Here is a 24,045-nt window from a genome sequence, read left to right as displayed (position 1 = left end):
TAACACCTTAAACGCTAAACCCTATACCACAAACCCTAAAGCCTAAACTATAAACAATAAACCATCAACCCTAAAACATAACCCTAAACCCTAAACCTTAAACCATAAACCCTAAAACCATAAACCATAAACCCTAAACCATAAACCATAAAAAATAAACCCTAAACCCTAAACCCAAACCCAAAACCCAAAAGCTTAAACCCTAAACCCTAAAGCCTTAACCCTAAACCACAAGCATGAAAGCCTAAACACTAAACTATAAACCATAAACCCTAAACCATAAACCCTCAAACCCAAACCATAAACTCTAAACACTAAACCCTACACCATAAACCCTAAACCAAAAACCCTGAAGCCTTAACCCTAAACCACAAACCCTAAACCCCAAATTATAAACCCCAAACCCTACACCCTACACCCTATACCTTAAACCTTAAATCCAAATCCTAAAACCCAAATTATAAACCCCAAACCCTACACCCTACACCCTACACCCTACACCCTACACCCTAAACCTGAAATCCAAAATCCTAAACCCTAAAACCTAAACCCTAAACCCTACACCCTAAACATAAAACCATAAACCCTATTTCCTAAACCCTAAGCCACAAACCCTCAACCCCAAAACATAAACCCTAAACCCTAAACCATACACCATAAACCCTAAACCACAAACCCTAAAGCCTAGACCCTAAACCACAAACCCTAAACCCTAAACCACAAACCCTAAAGCCTAAATGCTAAACCACAAAACCTAAATCCTAAACCCTAAACCATAAACCCTTAACCCCAAATTATAACCATAAACCCTAAATTCTAAACCCTAAATCCTAAACCATAAAACATAAACCCTAAACCATAAACAATAAACCCTAAACCATAAACCATAAACCATAAACTCTAAACCCTAAATCCTAAACCCTAAACCCTAAACCCTAAACCACAAACCCTAAAGCCTAAACCCTAAACCATAAATCCTCAAACATAAATCATAAACCCTAAACCCTAAAACCATAAAACAAAAACCCTAAAACCATAAGCCATAAACCATAAACCCTAAACCCTAAACTATAACCCCTAAGCCCAAACCATAAACCCTAAACCCTAAATCCTACACCCTAAACCGCAAACTCTAAACCCTAAACCCTAAAGCCTTAACCATAACCCTAAACATTAAACGCTAAACCACAAACCCTAAAGCCCAAACACAAAACACTAAACCCTAAACCATAAACCCTAAACCCTCAACCCTAATGGCTAAACCCTGAAACATAAACCCCAAACCCTAAAGCATAAACCTGAAAGTCTAAACCCTAAACCATAAACACTAAAGCCTAAACTCTAAACTATAAACCATAAACCATAAACCATAAACCCTCAAACACAAACCATAAATCCTAAACACTAAACCCTACACCCTACACCGTAAACCCTAAACCACACACCCTAAAGCCTAAATCCTAAACCATAAACCCATCAACCTTACACCTTAAACCCTAAACCCTATACCACAAACCCTAAAGCCTAAACTATAAACAATAAACCCTCAACCCCAAAACATAACCCTAAATCCTAAACCTTAAACCATAAACCCTAAAACCATAAACCATAAACACTAAACCCTAAACCATAAACCATAAAACTTAAACCCTAAACCACAAACCCTAAAGCTTAAACCCTAAACCCTAAAGCCTTAACCCTAAACCACAAACATAAAAGCCTAAACACTAAACTATAAACCATAAACCATAAACCATAAACCCTCAGCCCCAAACCATAAACTCTAAACCCTAAACCCTACACCATAAACCCTAAACCAAAACCCTGAAGCCTTAACCCTAAACCATAAATCCTAAACCCCAAAATATAAACCCCAAACCCTACAGCCTACACCTTACACCCTAAACCTTAAATCCAAACCCTAAACCCCAAATTATAAACCCCAAACCCTATACCCTACACCCTACACAGTAAACCTTAAATCCAAAATCTTAAACCCTAAACCCTAAACCCTACACCCTAAACACAAAACCGTAAACCCTAAACCCTAAACCCTAAGCCACAAACCCTCAACCCCAAAACATAAACCATAAACAATAAACCATACACCCTAAACCCTAAACCACAAACCCTAAAGCCTAGACCCTAAACCATAAACCCTCAACCAGAAACCCTAAACCCTAAACCACAAACCCTAAAGCCTAAATGCTAAACCACAAAACCTAAATCCTAAACCCTAAACCATAAACCATTAACCCTAAATCATAACCATAAACCCTAAATCATAAACCCTAAACCATAAACCATAAAACATAAACCCTAAACCATAAACAATAAACCCTAAACCATAAACCATAACCATAAACCCTAAACCCTAAATTCTAAACCCTAAACCCTAAACCCTAAACCCTAAACCACAAACCCTAAAGCCTAAACCCTAAACCATAAACCCTCAAACCTAAATCATAAACCCTAAACCCTAAAACCATAAAACAAAAACCCTAAAACCATAAGCCATAAACCATAAACCCTAAACCTTAAACTATAACCCCTAAGCCCAAACCATAAACCCTAAACCCGAAATCCTACACCCTAAACCGCAAACTCTAAACCCTAAACCCTAAACCTTAACCATAACCCTAAACACTAAACCCTAAACCATAAACCCTAAAGCCCAAACACAAAACACTAAACCCTAAACCATAAACCCTAAACCCTAAAGGCTAAACCCTGAAACATAAACCACAAACCCTAAAGCATAAACCCTAAAGTCTAAACCCTAAACCATAAACACTAAAACCTAAACTCTAAACTATAAACCATAAACCCTCAAACACAAACCATAAACCCTAAACCCTAAACCTAAACCGTAAACCCTAAACCACACACCCTAAACCTTAAATCCTAAACCATAAACCTATCAACCTTACACCTTAAACCCTAAACCCTATACCACAAACCCTAAAGCCTAAACTATAAACAATAAACCCTCAACCCCAAAACATAACCCTAAACCCTAAAGCTTAAACCATAAACCCTAAATCCATAAACCATAAATCCTAAACCCTAAACCATAAACCATAAACCATAAACCCTAAACCCTAAACCCCAAACCCTAAAGATTAAACCCAAAACCACATACATGAAAGCCTAAACACTAAACTATAAACCATAAACCCTAAACCATAAACCCTCAGCCCGAAACTATAAACTCTAAACCCTAACCCTACACCATAAACCCTAAACCACAAACACTAAAGCCTAAACCCTAAACCATAAACCCTAAACCCCAAATTATAAACCCCAAACGCTACACCCTACACCTTACACCCTAAACCTTAAATCCAAAATCCTAAACCCTAAACCCTAAACCCTATATCCTAAACACAAAACCATAAACCCTAAACCCTAAACCCTAAGCCACAAACCTTCAACCCCAAAACATAAACCCTAAACACTAAATCCTAAACCACAAACCCTAAAGCCTAGACCCTAAACCATAAACCCTCAACCACAAACCCTAAACCCTAAACCACAAACCCTAAAGCCTAAACGCTAAACCACAAAACCTAAATCCTAAACCCTAAACCATAAACCCTTAACCCCAAATCATAACCATAAACCCTAAATCTTAAACCCTAAACCCTAGACCATAAAACATAAACCCTAAACTATAAACAATAAACACTAAACCATAAACCATAAACCATAAACCAAAAACACTAAATCCTTAACCCTAAACCCTAAACCCTAAACCCTAAACCACAAACCCTAAAGCCTAAACCATTAACCATAAACCCTCAAACCTAAATCATAAACCCTAAACCCTAAACCCTAAACCCTAAAACCATAAAACAAATACCCTAAAACCATAAGCCATAAACCATAAACCCTAAATCCTAAACTATAACCCCTAAGCCCAAACCATAAACCCTAATCCCTAAATCCTACACCCTAAACAGCAAACTCTAAACCCTAAACCCTAAGGCCTTAACCATAACCCTAAACACTAAACCCTAAACCACAAACCCTAAAGCCCAAACACAAAACACTAAACCCTAAACCATAAACCCTAAACCATAAACCCTAAAGCTAAACCCTGAAACATAAACACCAAATCCTAAAGCATAAACCCTAAAGTCTAAACCCTAAACCATAAACACTAAAGCCTAGACTATAAACTATAAACCATAAACTATAAACCATAAACCCTCAAACACAAACCATAAACCCTAAACCCTAAACCCTAAACCGTAAACCCTAAACCACACACCCTAAAGCCTAAATCCTAAACCATAAACCCATCAACCTTACACCTTAAACCCTAAACCCTATACCACAAACCCTAAAGCCTAAACTATAATTAATAAACCCTCAACCCCAAAACATAACCCTAAACCCTAAACCTTAAACCATAAACCCTAAAACCATAAACCATAAACCCTAAACCCTAAACCATAAACCATAACCCATAAACCCTAAACCATAAACCATCAACCCTAAACCCTAAACCCCAAACCCTAAAGCTTAAACCCTAAACCCTAAAGCCTTAACCCTAAACCACATACACGAAAGCCTAAACACTAAACTATAAACCATAAACCCTAAACCATAAACCCTCAGCCCCAAAATATAAACTCTAAACCCTAACCCTACACCATAAACCCTAAACCACAAACCCTAAAGCCTAAACCCTAAACCATAAACCTTAAACCCCAAATTATAAACCCCAAACCCTACACCCTACACCATACACCCTAAACCTTAAATGCAAAATCCTAATCCATAAACCCTAAACCCTAAACCCTAAACCCTAAACCCAACACCCTAAACCATAAACCACAAACCCCATAGCCTAAACCATAAACTATAAACCCTAAACCCTGAACCATAGACCCTCAACCCCAAACCATAAACCATAAACCCTAAACCCTAAACCCGAAACCACACACCCTAAACCCTAAACCATAAACCATCATCCCCAAACTATAAACCCTAAACCCTAAACCCTACACCCTAAACCAATACCACAAACCATAAAGCCTAAACCCTAAATTATAATTCCTAACCCTAAACCATAAACCCTCAACCCCATACCCCAAACCATAAACCCTAAACCTTAAACCACAAACCCTAAAGCCTAAACCCTAATCCATAATCCCTCAACCCCAAACCATAAACACTATACCCTAAACCCTACACCCTAAACCATAAACCACAATCCCTTAGGCATAAACCCTAAACTATAAACCGTAAACCATAAACCCTAAACCCTAAACGCTAAACCCTAAACTGTAAACCCTGTATCCTAAACCATAAACCACAAACCCTAAAGCCAAAACCCTAAACTATTAACCCTAAACCCTAAACCATAAACCCTCAACCTCAAACCATAAACCTTAAACCCTACACTCTAAACCCTAAACCATAATCCCTAAACCATAAACTCTAAACCCCAAAACGTAAACCCTAAACCCTAAACCATAAACACCAAATCATAAACCCTAAACCTCAAACACAAAACCCTAAACCATAAATCCTAAGGCCTAAACCCCAAACCCTACACCCTAAACACACAATCATAAACCCTAAACCACGAACCCTAAAGCCTAAATCCTAAATTCTAAATCAAAACCCCTAAACCATAAACCATCAACCCTAAATCCTAAACTCTAAACACTAAACCCTATACCATAAACTCCAAACCCTCAACCCCTGAATCATAAACAACAAACCCTAAACCCTAAAGCCTAAACCCTAAACCTAACCTAAAGCCTAAACCCTAGACCCTAAAACCTAAACCCTAAATCATAAAGCATAAACCCTAAACAATAAAGCATAAACCCTAAACCACAAACACCAAAGCCTAAACCCTAAACCCTAAATGATAAACATTTAACCCCAAACCATAAACCTAAACCATAAACCCTAAATCACAAACCCTAAAGCCTAAAGCCTAAACCATAAATGCTCAAGCCCAAACCATAAACCCTAAACCCCAAACCCTACACCCTAAACCATAAACCACAAACCTAAAAGCCTAAACCCTAAACTATAAACCCTAAACCCTAAACCATAGACCTTGAACCCCAAATCATAAACCATAAACCCTAAATCATACACACTAAGCCCTAAACCACAAACCCTAAATCCTAAACCATAAACCCCTATCCCCAAACTATAAACCCTAAACCCTAAACTCTACACCCTAAACTAATACAACAAATCCTAAAGCCTAAACCCTACACCCTTAACACTAAACCCTAAAGCCTAAACCCTAAACCCTAAAACCTAAACCATAAAGCCTAAACCCTAAACAATAAGTCCTAAACCCTAAACCACAAACACTAAAGCCTAAACCCTAAACCCTAAACCATAAACATTCAACCCCAAACCATAAATCCTAAACCCTAAACCCTAAACAACTAACCCTAAAGCCAAAAGCCTAAACCATAAACCCTCAACCCTAAATCCTAAACCCTAAACCCTACAACCTAAGCCATAAACCATAAACCCTAAACCCTAAACCCTCAACCCTCAACCTTATACCATAAACCAAAATCCCAAACCCTAAACCATAAATCCTAAGGCCTAAATCCCAAAGCCTAAACCATAAAACCAAAATCATAAATCGTAAACCATAAATCCTAAACCACAAACCTTGAAGTCTAAATCCTAAATCACAACCCCTAAACCCTAAACAATACATCATCAACCCTGAAGCCTAGACCCTAAGCCCTAAACCCTAAACCATAAACTCCAAACCCTCAACCCCTAAACCCTAAACCACAAACCTTAAACACTAAAGCCTAAACCCTAATCTCTAAACCCCAAACCCTAAAGCCTAAACCCTAACCCATAAAGCCTAAACCATAAACCACAAACAGTAAACCCTAAAGCCTAAATTCTAAACCCTAATCCCTAAACCATAAACCCTCAACCAAAAACAATAAATCCTAAACCCTAAACCCTAAACCAAAAACCCTAAAGCTTCAACCCTAAACCATAAACCCTAAAGCCAATACCCTAAACCATAAACCACAAACCCTAAAGCCTAAACCATAAACAATAAAGTTTAAACCCTAATCCATAAACCCTAAACCATAAACCATAAACCATAAATCCTACACCATAAACCCTAAACCACAAACCATAAAGCCTAAACCTTAAACCATAAACGCTCAACCCAAACCATAAACCCTAAACCTTACACTCTAAAATCTAAACCCTAAATCATAAACCCTAAACACTAAACCCTAAGCCACAAACCCTAAACCCTAAACCTCAAACCCTAAAGCCCAAACACTAAACCCTAAACCATAAAGCCTAAGCCCTAAACCACAAACCCTGAAGCCCAAACACTAACCCTTAAACCCTAAACCCCAAACCCTAAAGATTAAACCCTAAACCTTGAACCACAAACACTAAAGCCTAAACCCTAAACCATAAACCATAAACCATAAACCATAAACCTTTGACTCCAAACCATAAACCCTAAAACCTACATCCTAAACCCTAAACAACAAATTTAACAGCCTAAACCCTAGACCATAACCCCTCAACCCAAAACAAAAAGCCTAAACCATACGCCTTAAACCCTAAATCACAAATCCTAAACCATAAACCGTAAACCACAAATTCTAAAGCCCAAACACTAAACCCAAAACCCTGAATCCTAAACCCTAAACCCTACACCCTTAACCCTAAACCCTAAAGCCTAAACCCTAAATCCTAATCCCCAAATCGTAAAGCATAAACCCTAAACAATAAATCCTAAATCCTAAACCACAAACACTAAAGCCTAAACCCTAAACCCTAATCCATAAACATTCAACCCCAAATCATAAATCCTAAACCCTAAACCATAAACAACAAACCCTAAAGCCTAAAACCTAAACCATAAACCCTCAACCCTAAACCCTCAACCCTAAACCCCACAACCTAAGCCATAAACCATAAACCCTAAACTATAAACCCTAAACCTAAACCAAAACCCTCAACCCTAAACTCCAAACCGTAAACCCTCAACCATATACCATAAACCAAAATCCTAAACCCTAAACCACAAACAAAAAACCCTAAACCATATCTTAAGGCCTAAACCCCAAAGCCTAAACCATAAAACCAAAATCATAAACCCTAAATCTTAAATCCTAAACCACAAACCTTGAAGCCTAAATTCTAAATCACAATCCCTAAACCCTAAACCATAAACCATCAACCCTAAAGCCTAAACCCTAAGCCCTAAACCCTAAACCAGAATTCAGATAGTGTTATTGATTCTCCTAGTTTAGTATGTTGATTCTTGAACACAGCTACTTTATGAGTCTTGGCCGTGACCCTAAGCATTTTGTTTTCCAGCATTACCACCGGATACATAAATGGCATAGACACATAACTGGGTGAACCTTTTCAGATTGTGACTCAGCTTTGCTAGAGTCCCCAGTTAGAGGTGCTCAGAGTTCTTAAGCACACTCTTTTTGCCTTGGACCACGACTTTAACCGCTCAATCTCAAGCTTTTCACTTGACACCTTCACGCCACAAGCACATGGTTAGGGATAGCTTGATTTAGCCGCTTAGGCCAGGATTTTATTCCTTTGGGCCCTCCTATCCATTAATCCTCAAAGCCTTGGATCCTTTTTACCCTTGCCTTTTGGTTTAAAGGGCTATTGGATTTTTCTGCTTGCTTTTTCTTTTTCTTTCTTTTTTTCTCTTTATTTTTTGCCATTTTCTCTCTCTCTCTTTTTTTTGCAAGCTTTGTATTTTTCACTGCTTTTTCTTGCTTCAAGAATCAATTTTATGATTTTTCAGATTATCAATAACATTTCTCTTTTTTCGTTATTCTTTCAAGAGCCAACAATTTTAACATTCATAAACTTCACTATAAAAAATATGCACTGTTCAGGCATTCATTCAGAAAACAAAAAGTGTTGTCACCACATCAAAATAATTAAACTAATTTCAAGATATATTTCGAAATTATGCACTTCTTGTTCTTTTGCAAATAAAAGCATTTTTCTTTTAAGAAAGGTGAGGGATCATGGAATCATTCATAGCTTTAAGACATAGACACTAAACACTAATAATCATGTAATAAAGATAAAAACAAGATAGATACCAAACATAAAAGCAGACAGATAACAATAAAAGAAAGGAAATTAAAGGCATAAAAATAAACGACTCTAATACTAATGCTCATGTAACTCTTAAAATAGGTCTCTAATAATAAAAGTTATCACAGAGTTAGGACTCAACAACCTTTATTTTGAGAGATACTAGCTCCTTCAATCTGTGGGACGTCTAGCTCTTCAAGGGGCAGCTTCTGGTGCTTTAGCTTCTGTATCTCACGCCCTTGTTTCTCTTGTTCTTTGAGCAGTTTGCAGAGTATGCTGTCTTGATTCTGCTACTCTTCCTTGAGTTGATCCGTAGCTTCTTACAGCTTGGTGACAGATGCTTCTAAGCGGGCCCAATATTCAAATTGAGGAATTTCTGGGAGGAGCTCATGCGCCCTCCTCTTGATGGAGTTGTCTTGAACTTGAGGTCCATTCATCACCTTTTTGGTGATTGGGCGTTCAACTGGGATATATTTATCCACACCCATCTCTACCCCCACATCTTTACACAACAGACTAATCAAGCTTGGGTAAGCCAATTTAGCATCAGTGGATTCTTTGTTTGCAAATATATAAATTTCACCAAGAATCAGCTGATGAATCTCTACTTCTTTCCCCAGCATAATACAGTGAATCATCACTGCTCTCTTAAAAGTGACTTCAGAACGGTTGCTGGTTGGGAGTATAGAATGCCCAATAAAATCCAGCCAACCTCTAGAAACTGGTTTGAGATCTCATCTCTTTAGCTGGTTTGGGACACCTTTTGTATTATTAATCCACTTGGTTTCAGGGAGGCATATGTCCTCTAGAACTTGATCTAGCCTTTTATCTTTGGCCATTCTCCTATTAAAGGATTCTAGATCATCTTGTAGTTGAGGAACCTTGAGAACTTCTCTCACTTTGTCAAAGTGGAAGTAAATAATCTTCCCTCTGACCATAGTCTGAAAGGAGTGGAAGGCATTTCCCTATAATCTTTGCTTATCCGTCATCTACAGATTTGCATAGAATTCCTGGATCATGTTTCTTCCAACATGTATCTCAGGATTAGCCAGGACTTCTCAGCCCCTGTTTTGAATCTGCTCTTGGATCTCCAGATATTCATCTTCTTTCAGATTGAACTTAACTTCCGAGATCACTGATCTTCTGCACACAATTTTGAAATAATGGTCAGAAATTCTCATGCATCCAATGTGGTTTTGGATTGCTTTCTTTCTTGTCTCTTGAAGTGGTTTGTCTTCCTTTGGGAGCCTTGAGATTTATTTGTTTTAGCTCAGGGATCACGGAAATCACACCAAACTTAGAGATTTGCTTTCCCTCAAGCAAAATAAAATAAAAAGAAAGAAGATGAATAGACGGAGAGAAGGATTCGAATGATGAGTGAAGTGGGGTTGGCCGAATATGTATTTAAAAGGGAGGGAGGGAATGGGTTTCGAATTATTTTTGAAAAAGATAAGATAGGAAGATATGATTGATAAAAGATACGATTTGTAAAATATGAAAGATTTGAAAAAGATATGAGGAAGTTAAATCTGAATTTTTGTTAATGCACCTAAGAACTAAAAGATAAAATGGATGAATTAAAAAGATTTGGAAAGAAATTTGAAAGGTAAATGAGTTTTTCTTTTAAAAACATTTTAAAAAGGGATTGAAAAGAATTTATAAGATTATTAATTTTTGAAATTGGAAATTGAAAGATGAATATTTGTAACATTTTTATGCAGAAAATTATGAATTAAAACATGAAAATTCAAAAAAATTTGAATTGGAAACGAAATTACCTCCCCCTTGCTGTTCTGGCATTAAACGCCCAGAATGATAGCCATTTTGGCGTTTAACACCCATCTGGTGGCCATTTTGGGCGTTTAACGCCCAGCCAGGTACCCTGCCGTTAAACGCCAAAAATCCTTTATTACTGGGCTTTTTCTGAACGCCCTGGATGCTGCTGTTTCTGGCGTTTAAAGCCCAGAAAGATACCTTTTCTGGTGTTAAACGCCCAGAATGGTAGCCATTCTGGCGTTCAATGCCCAAAATGCCCCTTTATTGGCATTTTGATGCTAGTAAGCTCTTTTTCTCTGTGATTCTTCTGCTTTATGTTCTGAACTTCCATTTTCATGATTTATTCACCAAAATGTATTAACTAACATGAATAACAAAATTAAATAGACTTATATAATTGTTATAAACATCTAATTTTTTATAATGGCTGGGTTGCCTCCCAGCAAGCGCTTCTTTACTATCTTTAGATGGACTTTTGCTGAGCTTTTAATTTAGTCTCAATTTTGAGCAATCTTGCTCAACATTACTTTCAAGATAATGCTTGACTCTCTGTCCATTAACAATGAACTTTTTGTCAGAGTCAATATCCTGAAGCTCTACATATCCATATGGTGACACACTTGTAATCACATATGGTCCCTTCCACTGGGGTTTCAATTTCCCAGGGAACAGTTTTAACCTAGAGTTAAACAGCAGAACCTTCTGTCCTGGCTCAAAGACTCTAGATGACAGCTTTTTGTCATGTCACCTTTTTGCTTTTTCCTTGTAAATTTTAGCATTTTTGAAAGCATTGAGTCTGAATTCCTCCAGCTCATTCAACTGGAATAATCTTTTCTCTCCAGCTATCTTAGCATCAAGGTTTAGGAATCTGGTTCCCCAGTAGGCCTTGTGTTCCAGTTCCACTGGCAGATGACGGGCTTTTCCATACACAAGCTGGTATTGAGAGGTCCTTATAGGAGTCTTGAATGCTGTTCTGTATGCCCACAGAGCATCATCCAGACTTCTTACCCAATCCCTTCTACGGGTACTTACAGTCTGTTCCAGGATCCGTTTTAGTTCTCTATTTGAGACTTCAGCCTGCCCATTTGTTTGTGGATGATATGGAGTTGCCACTTTGTGGTTAATTCCATATCAGATTAGAGCAGAGTCAAGCTGTTTATTGCAGAAATGAATTCCTCCATCACTGATCAGTACCCTAGGGACACCAAACCTGCTGAAGATATGCTTCTAGAGGAACTTTATCACTGTCTTTGTATCATTAGTGGGTGTTGCAATTGCTTCTACCCATTTAGATACATAGTCTACTGCCACCAGAATATAAGTGTTTGAGTATGATGGTGGGAAAGGACCCATGAAGTCAATACCCCATACATCAAACAACTCAATCTCTAAGATCCCTTGCTGAGGCATGGCAAAACCGTGAGGCAGATTACCAGCTCTCTGGCAACTGTCACAGTTACGTACAAACTTTCGGGAGTCTCTATAGAGAATAGGCCAGCAGAAGCCACATTGGAGAACTTTTGTAGCTGTTCGCTCACATCCGAAATGTCCTCCATATTGTGATCCATGGCAATGCTATAGGATCTTCTATGCCTCTTCTCTAGGCACACATCTACGGATTACTCCGTCTGCACACCTCTTAAAGAGATATGGTTCATCCCACAAGTAGTACTTTGCATCAGAAATCAATTTTTTTGTTTGTTGCTTACTGTACTCTTTGGGTATGAATATCACAGCTTTATAGTTTGCAATGTCTGCAAACCACGGTACTTCTTGAATGGCAAAGAGTTGCTCATCTGGAAAGGTTTCAGAGATCTCAGTAGGAGGGAGGGACGCTCCTGCTACCGGTTCTATCCGGGACAGGTGATCAGCTACTTGATTTTCTGTCCCTTTTCTGTCTCTTATTTCTATATCAGACTCTTGCAGAAGCAACACCCATCTTATGAGTCTAGGTTTTGAATCCTGCTTTGTGAGGAGATATTTTAGAGCAGCATAGTCAATGTACACAATCACTTTTGATCCTACTAAATAAAATCTGTACTTGTCAATGGCATAAATCACTGCAAGCAACTCCTTTTCTGTGGTTGTGTAATTCTTCTGCGTGTCATTTAGAACACGGCTAGCATAATAAATGACATGCAGAAGCTTGTTATGCCTCTGTCCTAATACTGCACCAATGGCATGGTCACTGGCATCACACATTAGTTCGAATGGTAATGTCCAATCTGGTGTAGAAATGACTGGTACTGTGACCAGCTTAGCTTTCAGAGTCTCAAACACCTGCAAACACTCTGTGTCAAAGACAAATGGAGTATCAGCAGCTAGCAGATTGCTCAGAGGTTTTGCAATTTTTGAAAAATCCTTTATAAACCTCCTATAGAATCCTGCATGCCCCAGAAAGCTTCTGATTGCCTTAACATTGGCAGGTGGTGGTAATTTTTCAATTACCTCTACCTTAGCTTGATCCACCTCTATTCCCTTGTTTGAAATTTTGTGCCCAAGGACAATTCCTTCAGTTACCATAAAGTGACATTTCTCCCAGTTTAAAACCAGGTTAGTCTCTTGGCACCTTTTCAGAACAAATGCTAGATGGTCAAGAGAGGAGCTGAATGAGTCTCCAAATACTGAGAAGTCATCCATGAAGACTTCCAAAAATTTCTCTACCATATCAGAGAAGATAGAGAGCATGCACCTCTGAAAGGTTGCAGGTGCATTACACAGACCAAATGGCATCCTTCTGTAGGCAAATACTCTAGATGGACATGTGAATGCTCTTTTTTCTTGGTCCTGAGGATCTACTGTAATTTGGTTGTAACCTAAATAGCCATCCAAAAAGCAGTAGTATTCATGACCTGCTAGTCTCTCTAGCATCTGGTCTATGAATGGTAAAGGAAAATGATCCTTTCTAGTGGCTGTATTGAGTCTTCTGTAGTCAATACACATACGCCACCCTGTAACTGTTCTTGTAGGAACCAGTTTATTCTTTTCATTATGAACCACTGTCATGCCTCCCTTCTTGGGGACAACTTGGACAGGGCTCACCCAAGGGCTATCAGAAATAGGATAAATAATCCCAGCCTCTAGTAGCTTAGTGACCTCTTTCTGAACCACCTCCTTCATGGCTGGATTCAACCGCCTCTGTGGTTGAACCACTGGCTTAGCATCATCTATCAATAGGATCTTGTGCATGCATCTAGCTGGGCTAATGCCCTTAAGATCACTTATGGACCACCCAAGAGCAGTCTTGTGTGTCCTTAGCACCTGAATTAGTGCTTTCTCTTCCTGTGGTTCTAAAGTAGCGCTTATGATTACCAGAAAAGTGTCATCTTCTCCCAGAAATGCATATTTCAGGGATGGTGGTAGTGGTTTGAGCTCGGGTTTGGGAGGCTTCTCCTCTTCCTGAGGAGTTTTCAGAGGTTCTTCTATTTTCTCTGGTTCCTCTAGATCAGGCTGAATCTTTAAAAATGTCCTCTAGCTCTGATTCGAGACTCTCAGTCATATTGACTTCTTCCACCAGGGAGTCAATAATATCAGTGCTCATGCAGTGCTTTGATGTGTCTGGATGCTACATAGCTTTGACAGCATTCAACTTAAAATTATCCTCATTGACTCTCAGGGTTATCTCTCCTTTTTGGACATCAATGAGGGTTCGTCCAGTTGCTAGGAAAGGTCTTCCTAGAATGAGAGTTGCACTCTTGTTCTCCTCTATTTCGAGCACTACAAAGTCAGTGAGAAAGGCAAATGGCCCAACCTTGACAATCATGTCCTCAATTACACCTGATGGAATTTTAATGGAGCCATCAGCAAGTTGGAGACATATTCGGGTTGATTTAACTTCATCAGTTAAACCAAGCTTTTCGATAGTGGATGCAGGTATTAGGTTGATACTTGCCCCAAGATCAGATAGAGCTGTCTTGGTACAAGCATCCTCTAATGTGCATGGTATCATAAAGTTTCTGGGATCTTTAAGCTTCTCTGGTAAGCTTTTCAGAATGACTGCACTGCATTCTTCAGTGAGGAAAACTTTTTCAGTTTCTTTCCAATCCTTCTTGTGACTTAAGATCTCTTTCATGAACTTAGCATAAGAGGGGATTCGCTCAAGTGCCTTTGCAAACGGAATCTTTATTTCAAGAGTCCTGAGATAGTCTGCAAAGCGGGAAAATTGTTTATGCTATTTCGCTTGGCGGAGTTTCTAAGGATAAGGCATCTTGGCTTTATATTCTTCAACCTTAGTTGCTGCAGGCCTACTTCCTACAGAAGTGGTTGGAGAAGCCTACCTAAGGGGGTTGTTATCAGCACTTGCAGGTGTCTGATCCTCCATTGGTGTTTGAACGCCAGAATTGGTGCTGCATGGGCTTTTAACGGCAGATTGCCACCCTTTTTCTGGCGTTTGGACGCCAGAACTGGCCATCCACTGGGCATTTAACGCCAATTTTCACCCTTTTCTGGCGTTTGAACGCCAGAATCATTCCTCTCTAGGATCTTATTATCCTCAGAGGGATTTTGGGTAGTGGCTTAGTCATCCTCTGTCAGTTGTTCCTTTCTTAGCTTTCTGCTGCCTTGAGTTGAGACATTCAATGTCTTCCCACTCCTTAAATGAACAGCTTGGCACTCTTGTGTTATCTGTTTAGATAGCTGCTGTCTTGTCTGATCCAATTGTGCTTCCATATTCTTGTTAGCATTTTTAGTGTCTTGTAGCATCTCTTTAAATTCTGCTAACTGTTTTGTTATAAGAAGCAATTGCTGATTGAGTTCAACAACTTGTTCTGGAGGACTAAGTTCAGTGGATAGTGCTTTAGCCTCTTCTTTCATGGAGGACTCACTACTTAAGTACAGATGCTGATTACTAGCAACTGTATCAATGAGCTCTTGAGCCTCTTCAATTGTCTTCCTCATGTGTATAGATCCACCAGCTAAGTGGTCTAGAGACATCTGGGCCTTTTCTGTAAGCCCGTAGTAGAAGATGTCTAACTGCACCCATTCTGAAAACATTTCAGAGGGGCATTTCCTTAGCATCTCTCTGTACCTCTCCCAGGCATTATAAAGAGATTCATTATCCTCTTGTTTAAAGCCTTGAATGTCCAGCCTTAGCTGTGTCATCCTTTTTGGAGGGAAATATTGATTCAGAAATTTGTCTAATAACTGTTTCCATGTTCTTATGCTTGCTGTGGGTTGGTTATTTAACCACCTCTTAGCTTGATCTTTTACAGCAAATGGAAACAGTAATAATCTGTAGACATCCTGATCTACTTTCTTATCATGTACTGTGTTAGCAATTTGTAAGAACTGTGCCAGAAACTCAGTAGGTTCTTCCTGTGGAAGACTGGAATACTGGAAATTTTGCTGTACCATCATAATGAGCTGAGGGTTTAACTCAAAATTGCTGGCTTTGATGGGGGTATACAGATACTACTCCCATATGAAGCAGTAGTGGGGTTAGCATACGACCCCAGAGTCCTTTTGGACTATTCGTTTCCACTTAGGTCCATGATGGAGAAAGGGAGATGATGTGGATTGTAAACTAAAAAATTTTATTTATTATTTTTATTTAATTTTTTTTTGAAATTAAGGAAATTAAAATAAACTCAATGGAAAAAATGGTATAAGTTTCGAAAATTAAAAGAAGTGAAATAAAAGAAATTAGAAAACTAAATTAATTAATTAATTAAAAAGATTTGAAAAATTATGGGTGAGGATTTTCGAAAAATGAAGAGAGAAAAAGTGGTTAGGAAGTTTTGAAAAAGATATGTCTTAAAATTAAAGATACTTGTAAGAAAATAAATATAAGAAAAGATTTGAAAAATATATGATTTTAAAATTTTAAAGATTGAAACTTTCTTAACAAGAAAACACCAAACTTAAAATTTTCAATCACAACAATAAAATAGGACAAGTAATTCGAAAATTATATATAAAAAAGAGAAAAGATTTTGAAAAATTTTATAAAAGATTTTTGAAAAAATATAAAAAGAAAATTGAAAAAGAATTTGTTTTGAAAAAGATTTAAAAAGATAAATTTTTAAAATTGAAATTTTAACTTGACTAACAACAAACTACCAAATTTAAAAAATTTTGACTAAGTCAACCTAAGGAATTCGAAAATGATATAAATAAAGGAAAAGATATTTTTTTTAATTTGATGAGGAAAGAGAAAAACAATAAAATGACACCAAACTTAGAATTTTTGGATCAAAACAAAGAAAACAAACAAGAAAACTTTGAATGTCAAGATGAACACCAAGAACACTTTGAAGATCAAGATGAACACCAAGAACAAATTTTGGAAATCTTTAAGAAAATAAAAACACCACAAACCCTAAAGCCTAAACGCTAAACCACAAACCCTAAAGCCAAAACAATAAACCATAAACCCTAACCCCAAATCATAAACCCTAAACCCTAAACCATACACCATAAACCCTAAACCCTCAACCATAAACAATAAACCCTAAACCATAAACCATAAACCATCAACCCTAAACCCTAAACCCTAAAACGTAAACACTAAACCCTAAACTATAAACACTAAACCATAAACCCTCAACCCCAAACTATAAACCCTAAACCCTAAACCATATACCCTAAACCTTAACTACAAACCCTAAAGCCTAAACTCTAAACCATAAACCTTAAACCCCAAACACCAAACACTAAACCCAAAACCCTAACTACAAAACCTAAAGCCCAAACCCTAAACCCTAAACCCTAAACCATAAACCACAAACCCTTAAGCTTAAAGCCTAAAGCCTAAACGGTAAACACTAAACCCTAAACCACAAACACTAAAGCTGAAACCCTAAACCACAAACCCTAAAGCCTAAACCCTAAACCATAAACCATCAAACCTAAATCATAAACCCTAAACCCTAAACCCTAAAACCATAAAACATAAACCCTAATACCCTAAGCCATCAACCATAAACCCTAAACCATAAACTGTAACCCCTAAGCCCAAACCATAAACCCTAAACCCTAAATCCTACACCCTAAACCGCAAACTCTAATCCATAAACCCTAAAGTCTTAACCATAACCCTAAACACTAAACCCTAAACCACAAACCCTAAAGCCCAAACACAAAACACTAAACCCTAAACCATAAACCCTAAACCCAAAACCCTAAAGGCTAAACCCTGAAACATAAACCCCAAACCCTAAAGCATAAACCCTAAAGTCTAAACCCTAAACCATAAACACTAAAGCTTAAACTCTAAACTATAAACCATAAACCATAAACCATAAACCCTCAAACACAAACCATAAACCCTAAACCCTAAACCCTACACCGTAAACCCTAAACCACACACCCTAAAGCCTAAATCCTAAACCATAAACCCATCAACCTTACACCTTAAACGCTAAACCCTATACCACAAACCCTAAAGCCTAAACTATAAACAATAAACCCTCAACCCCAAAACAAACCCTAAACCCTAAACCTTAAACCATAAACCCTAAAACCATAAACCATAAACCCTAAACCATAAACCATAAAAAATAAACCCTAAACCCTAAACCCCAAACCCAAAACCCAAAAGCTTAAACCCTAAACCCTAAAGCCTTAACCCTAAACCACAAGCATGAAAGCCTAAACACTAAACTATAAACCATAAACCCTAAACCATAAACCCTCAAACCCAAACCATAAACTTAAACACTAAACCCTACACATAAACCCTAAACCACAAACCCTGAAGCCTTAACCCTAAACCATAAACCCTAAACCCCAAATTATAAACCCCAAACCCTACACCCTACACCCTATACCTTAAACCTTAAATCCAAATCCTAAACCCCAAATTATAAACCCCAAACCCTACACCCTACACCCTACACCCTACACCCTAAACCTGAAATCCAAAATCCTAAACCCTAAACCTAAACCCTAAACCCTACACCCTAAACATAAAACCATAAACCCTATTTCCTAAACCCTAAGCCACAAACCCTCAACCCCAAAACATAAACCCTAAACCCTAAACCATACACCATAAACCCTAAACCACAAACCCTAAAGCCTAGACCCTAAACCACAAACCCTAAACCCTAAACCACAAACCCTAAAGCCAAATGCTAAACCACAAAACCTAAATCCTAAACCCTAAACCATAAACCCTTAACCCCAAATTATAACCATAAACCCTAAATTCTAAACCCTAAATCCTAAACCATAAAACATAAACCCTAAACCATAAACAATAAACCCTAAACCATAAACCATAAACCATAAACTCTAAACCCTAAATCCTAAACCCTAAACCCTAAACCCTAAACCCTAAACCACAAACCCTAAAGCCTAAACCCTAAACCATAAATCCTCAAACATAAATCATAAACCCTAAACCCTAAAACCATAAAACAAAAACCCTAAAACCATAAGCCATAAACCATAAACCCTAAACCCTAAACTATAACCCCTAAGCCCAAACCATAAACCCTAAACCCTAAATCTACACCCTAAACCACAAACTCTAAACCCTAAACCCTAAAGCCTTAACCATAACCCTAAACATTAAACGCTAAACCACAAACCCTAAAGCCCAAACACAAAACACTAAACCCTAAACCCTAAACCATAAACCCTAAACCCTAAACCCTAATGGCTAAACCCTGAAACATAAACCCCAAACCCTAAAGCATAAACTCGAAAGTCTAAACCCTAAACCATAAACACTAAAGCCTAAACTCTAAACTATAAACCATAAACCATAAACCATAAACCCTCAAACACAAACCATAAATCCTAAACACTAAACCCTACACCGTAAACCCTAAACCACACACCCTAAAGCCTAAATCCTAAACCATAAACCCATCAACCTTACACCTTAAACCCTAAACCCTATACCACAAACCCTAAAGCCTAAACTATAAACAATAAACCCTCAACCCCAAAACATAACCCTAAACCCTAAACCTTAAACTATAAACCCTAAAACCATAAACCATAAACCCTAAACCCTAAACCATAAACCATAAAACCTATACCCTAAACCAGAAACCCTAAAGCTTAAACCCTAAACCCTAAAGCCTTAACCCTAAACCACAAACATAAAAGCCTAAACACTAAACTATAAACCATAAACACTAAACCATAAACCCTCAGCCCCAAACCATAAACTCTAAACCCTAAACCCTATACCATAAACCCTAAACCACAAACCCTGAAGCATTAACCCTAAACCATAAACCCTAAACCCCAAATTATAAACCCCAAACCCTACACCCTACACCTTACACCCTAAACCTTAAATCCAAACCCTAAACCCTAAATTATAAACCCCAAACCATATACCCTACACCCTACACCGTAAACCTTAAATCCAAAATCCTAAACCCTAAACCCTAAACCATAAACCCTACACCCTAAACACAAAACCGTAAACCATAAACCCTAAACCCTAAGCCACAAACCCTCAACCCCAAAACATAAACCATAAACCCTAAACCATACAGCCTAAACCCTAAACCACAAACCCTAAAGCCTAGACCCTAAACCATAAACCCTCAACCAGAAACCCTAAACTCTAAACCACAAACCCTAAAGCCTAAATGCTAAACCACAAAACCTAAATCCTAAACCCTAAACCATAAACCCTTAACCCCAAATCATAACCATAAACCCTAAATCATAAACCCTAAACCATAAACCATAAAACATAAATCCTAAACCATAAACAATAAACCCTAAACCATAAACCATAAACCATAAACCCTAAATCCTAAATCCTAAACCCTAAACCCTAAACCCTAAACCACAAACCCTAAAGCCTAAACCCTAAACCATAAACCCTCAAACCTAAATCATAAACCCTAAACCCTAAAACCATAAAACAAAAACCCTAAAACTATAAGCCATAAACCATAAACCCTAAACCTTAAACTATAACCCCTAAGCCCAAACCATAAACCCTAAACCCTAAATCCTACACCCTAAACTGCAAACTCTAAACCCTAAACCCTAAACCCTAAAGCCTTAACCATAACCCTAAACACTAAACCCTAAACCACAAACCTTAAAGCCCAAAGACAAAACACTAAACCCTAAACCATAAACCCTAAAGGCTAAACCCTGAAACATAAACCCCAAACCCTAAAGCATAAACCCTAAAGTCTAAACCCTAAACCATAAACACTAAAGACTAAACTCTAAACTATAAACCATAAACTATAAACCATAAACCCTCAAACACAAACCATAAACCCTAAACCCTAAACCTAAACCGTAAACCCTAAACCACACACCCTAAAGCCTAAATCCTAAACCATAAACCCATCAACCTTACACCTTAAACACTAAACCCAATACCATAAACCCTAAAGCCTAAACTATAAACAATAAACCCTCAACCCCAAAACATAACCCTAAACCCTAAACCTTAAACCATAAACCCTAAAACCATAACCCATAAATCCTAAACCCTAAACCATAAACCATAAACCCTAAACACTAAACCCTAAAGATTAAACCCTAAACCACATACATGAAAGCCTAAACACTAAACTATAAACCATAAACCCTAAACCATAAACCCTCAGCCAGAAACTATAAACTCTAAACCCTAACCCTACACCATAAACCCTAAACCACAAACACTAAAGCCTAAACCCTAAACCATAAACCCTAAACCCCAAATTATAAACCCCAAACCCTACACCATACACCTTACACCCTAAACCTTAAATCCAAAATCCTAAACCCTAAACCCTAAACCCTAAACCCTAAACCCTATACCATAAACACAAAAACATAAACCCTAAACCCTAAACCCTAAGCCACAAACCTTCAACCCCAAAACATAAACCATAAACCCTAAATCCTAAACCACAAACCCTAAAGCCTAGACCCTAAACCATAAACCCTCAACCACAAACCCTAAACCCTAAACCACAAACCCTAAAGCCTAAACGCTAAACCACAAAACCTAAATCCTTAACCCTAAACCATAAACCCTTAACCCAAAATCATAACCATAAACCCTAAATCCTAAACCCTAAACCCTAGACCATAAAACATAAACCCTAAACTATAAACAATAAACACTAAACCATAAACCTTAAACCATAAACCAAAAACACTAAATCCTAAATCCTAAACCCTAAACCACAAACCCTAAAGCCTAAACCATTAACCATAAACCCTCAAACCTTAATCATAAACCCTAAACCCTAAACCCTAAACCCTAAAACCATAAAACAAATACCCTAAAGCCATAAGCCATAAACCATAAACCCTAAACCCTAAACTATAACCCCTAAGCCCAAACCATAAACCCTAAATCCTACACCCGAAACAGCAAACTCTAAACCTTAAACCCTAAGGCCTTAACCATAACCCTAAACACTAAACCCTAAACCACAAACCCTAAAGCCCAAACACAAAACACTAAACCCTAAACCATAAACCCTAAACCATAAACCCTAAAGGCTAAACCCTGAAACATAAACACCAAATCCTAAAGCATAAACCCTAAAGTCTAAACCCTAAACCATAAACACTAAAGCCTAAACTCTAAACTATAAACCATAAACTATAAACCATAAACCCTCAAACACAAACCATAAACCCTAAACCCTAAACCGTAAACCCTAAACCACACACCCTAAAGCCTAAATCCTAAACCATAAACCCATCAACCTTACACCTTAAACCCTAAACCCTCCACAAACCCTAAAGCCTAAACTATAAATAATAAACCCTCAACGCCAAAACATAACCCTAAACCCTAAACCTTAAACCATAAACCCTAAAACCATAAACCATAAACCCTAAACCCTAAACCATAAACCATAAACCATAAACCATAAACCCTAAACCATAAACCATCAACCCTAAACCCTAAACCCCAAACCCTAAAGCTTAAACCCTAAACCCTAAAGCCTTAACCCTAAACCATAAACCAAAAACCATAAACCCTAAACCCTAAACCATAAACCATCAACCCTAAACCCTAAACCCCAAACCCTAAAGCTTAAACCCTAAACCCTAAAGCCTTAACCCTAAACCACATACATGAAAGCCTAAACATTAAACTATAAACCAAAAACCCTAAACCATAAACCCTCAGCCCCAAACTATAAACTCTAAACCCTAACCCTACACCATAAACCCTAAACCACAAACCCTAAAGCCTAAACCCTAAACCATAAACCCTAAACCCCAAATTATAAACCCCAAACCCTACACCCTACACCCTACACCCTACACCCTACACCCTACACCCTACACCCTAAACCTTAAATGCAAAATCCTAAACCCTAAACCCTAAACCCTATACCCTAAACACAAAACCATAAACCATAAACCCTAAACCCTAAGCCACAAACCCTCAACCCCAAAACAAAAACCCTAAACCCTAAATCCTAAACCACAAACCCTAAAGCCTAGACCCTAAACCATAAACCCTCAACCACAAACCCTAAACCCTAAACCACAAACCCTAAAGCCTAAACGCTAAACCACAAAACCTAAATCCTAAACCCTAAACCATAAACCCTTAACCCCAAATGATAACCATAAACCCTAAATCCTAAACCCTAAACCCTAGACTATAAAACATAAACCCTAAACCATAAACAATAAACCCTAAACCATAAACCATAAACCATAAACTAAAAACACTAAATCCTAAACCCTAAACTCTAAACCATAAACCATAAACCACAAACCCTAAAGCCTAAATCCTAAACTATAAACCCTCAAACCTAAACCCTAAACCCTAAACCCTAAACCCTAAGCCCTAAAACCATAAAACAAAAACCCTAAAAACCTAAACCATAAACTATAAACCCTAAACCCTAAACTATAACCCCTAAGCCCAAACCATAAATCCTAAACCCTAAATCCTACACCCTAAACCGCAAACTCTAAACCCTAAACCCTAAAGCCTTAACCATAACCCTAAACACTAAACCCTAAACCACAAACCATAAAGCCCAAACACAAAACACTAAACCCTAAACCATAAACACTAAACCCTAAACCCTAAAGGCTAAACCATGAAACATAAACCCCAAACCCTAAAGCATCAACCCTAAAGTCTAAACCCTAAACCATAAACACTAAAGCCTAAACTCTAAACTATAAACCATAAACTATAAACCATAAACCCTCAAACACAAGCTATAAACCCTAAACCCTAAACCCTAAACCATA

Source organism: Arachis hypogaea, chromosome 19 (assembly GCF_003086295.3).
Source record: "Arachis hypogaea cultivar Tifrunner chromosome 19, arahy.Tifrunner.gnm2.J5K5, whole genome shotgun sequence".
Taxonomy (NCBI): Eukaryota; Viridiplantae; Streptophyta; class Magnoliopsida; order Fabales; family Fabaceae; genus Arachis; species Arachis hypogaea.
Note: the sequence above shows the minus strand (reverse complement) of the source record.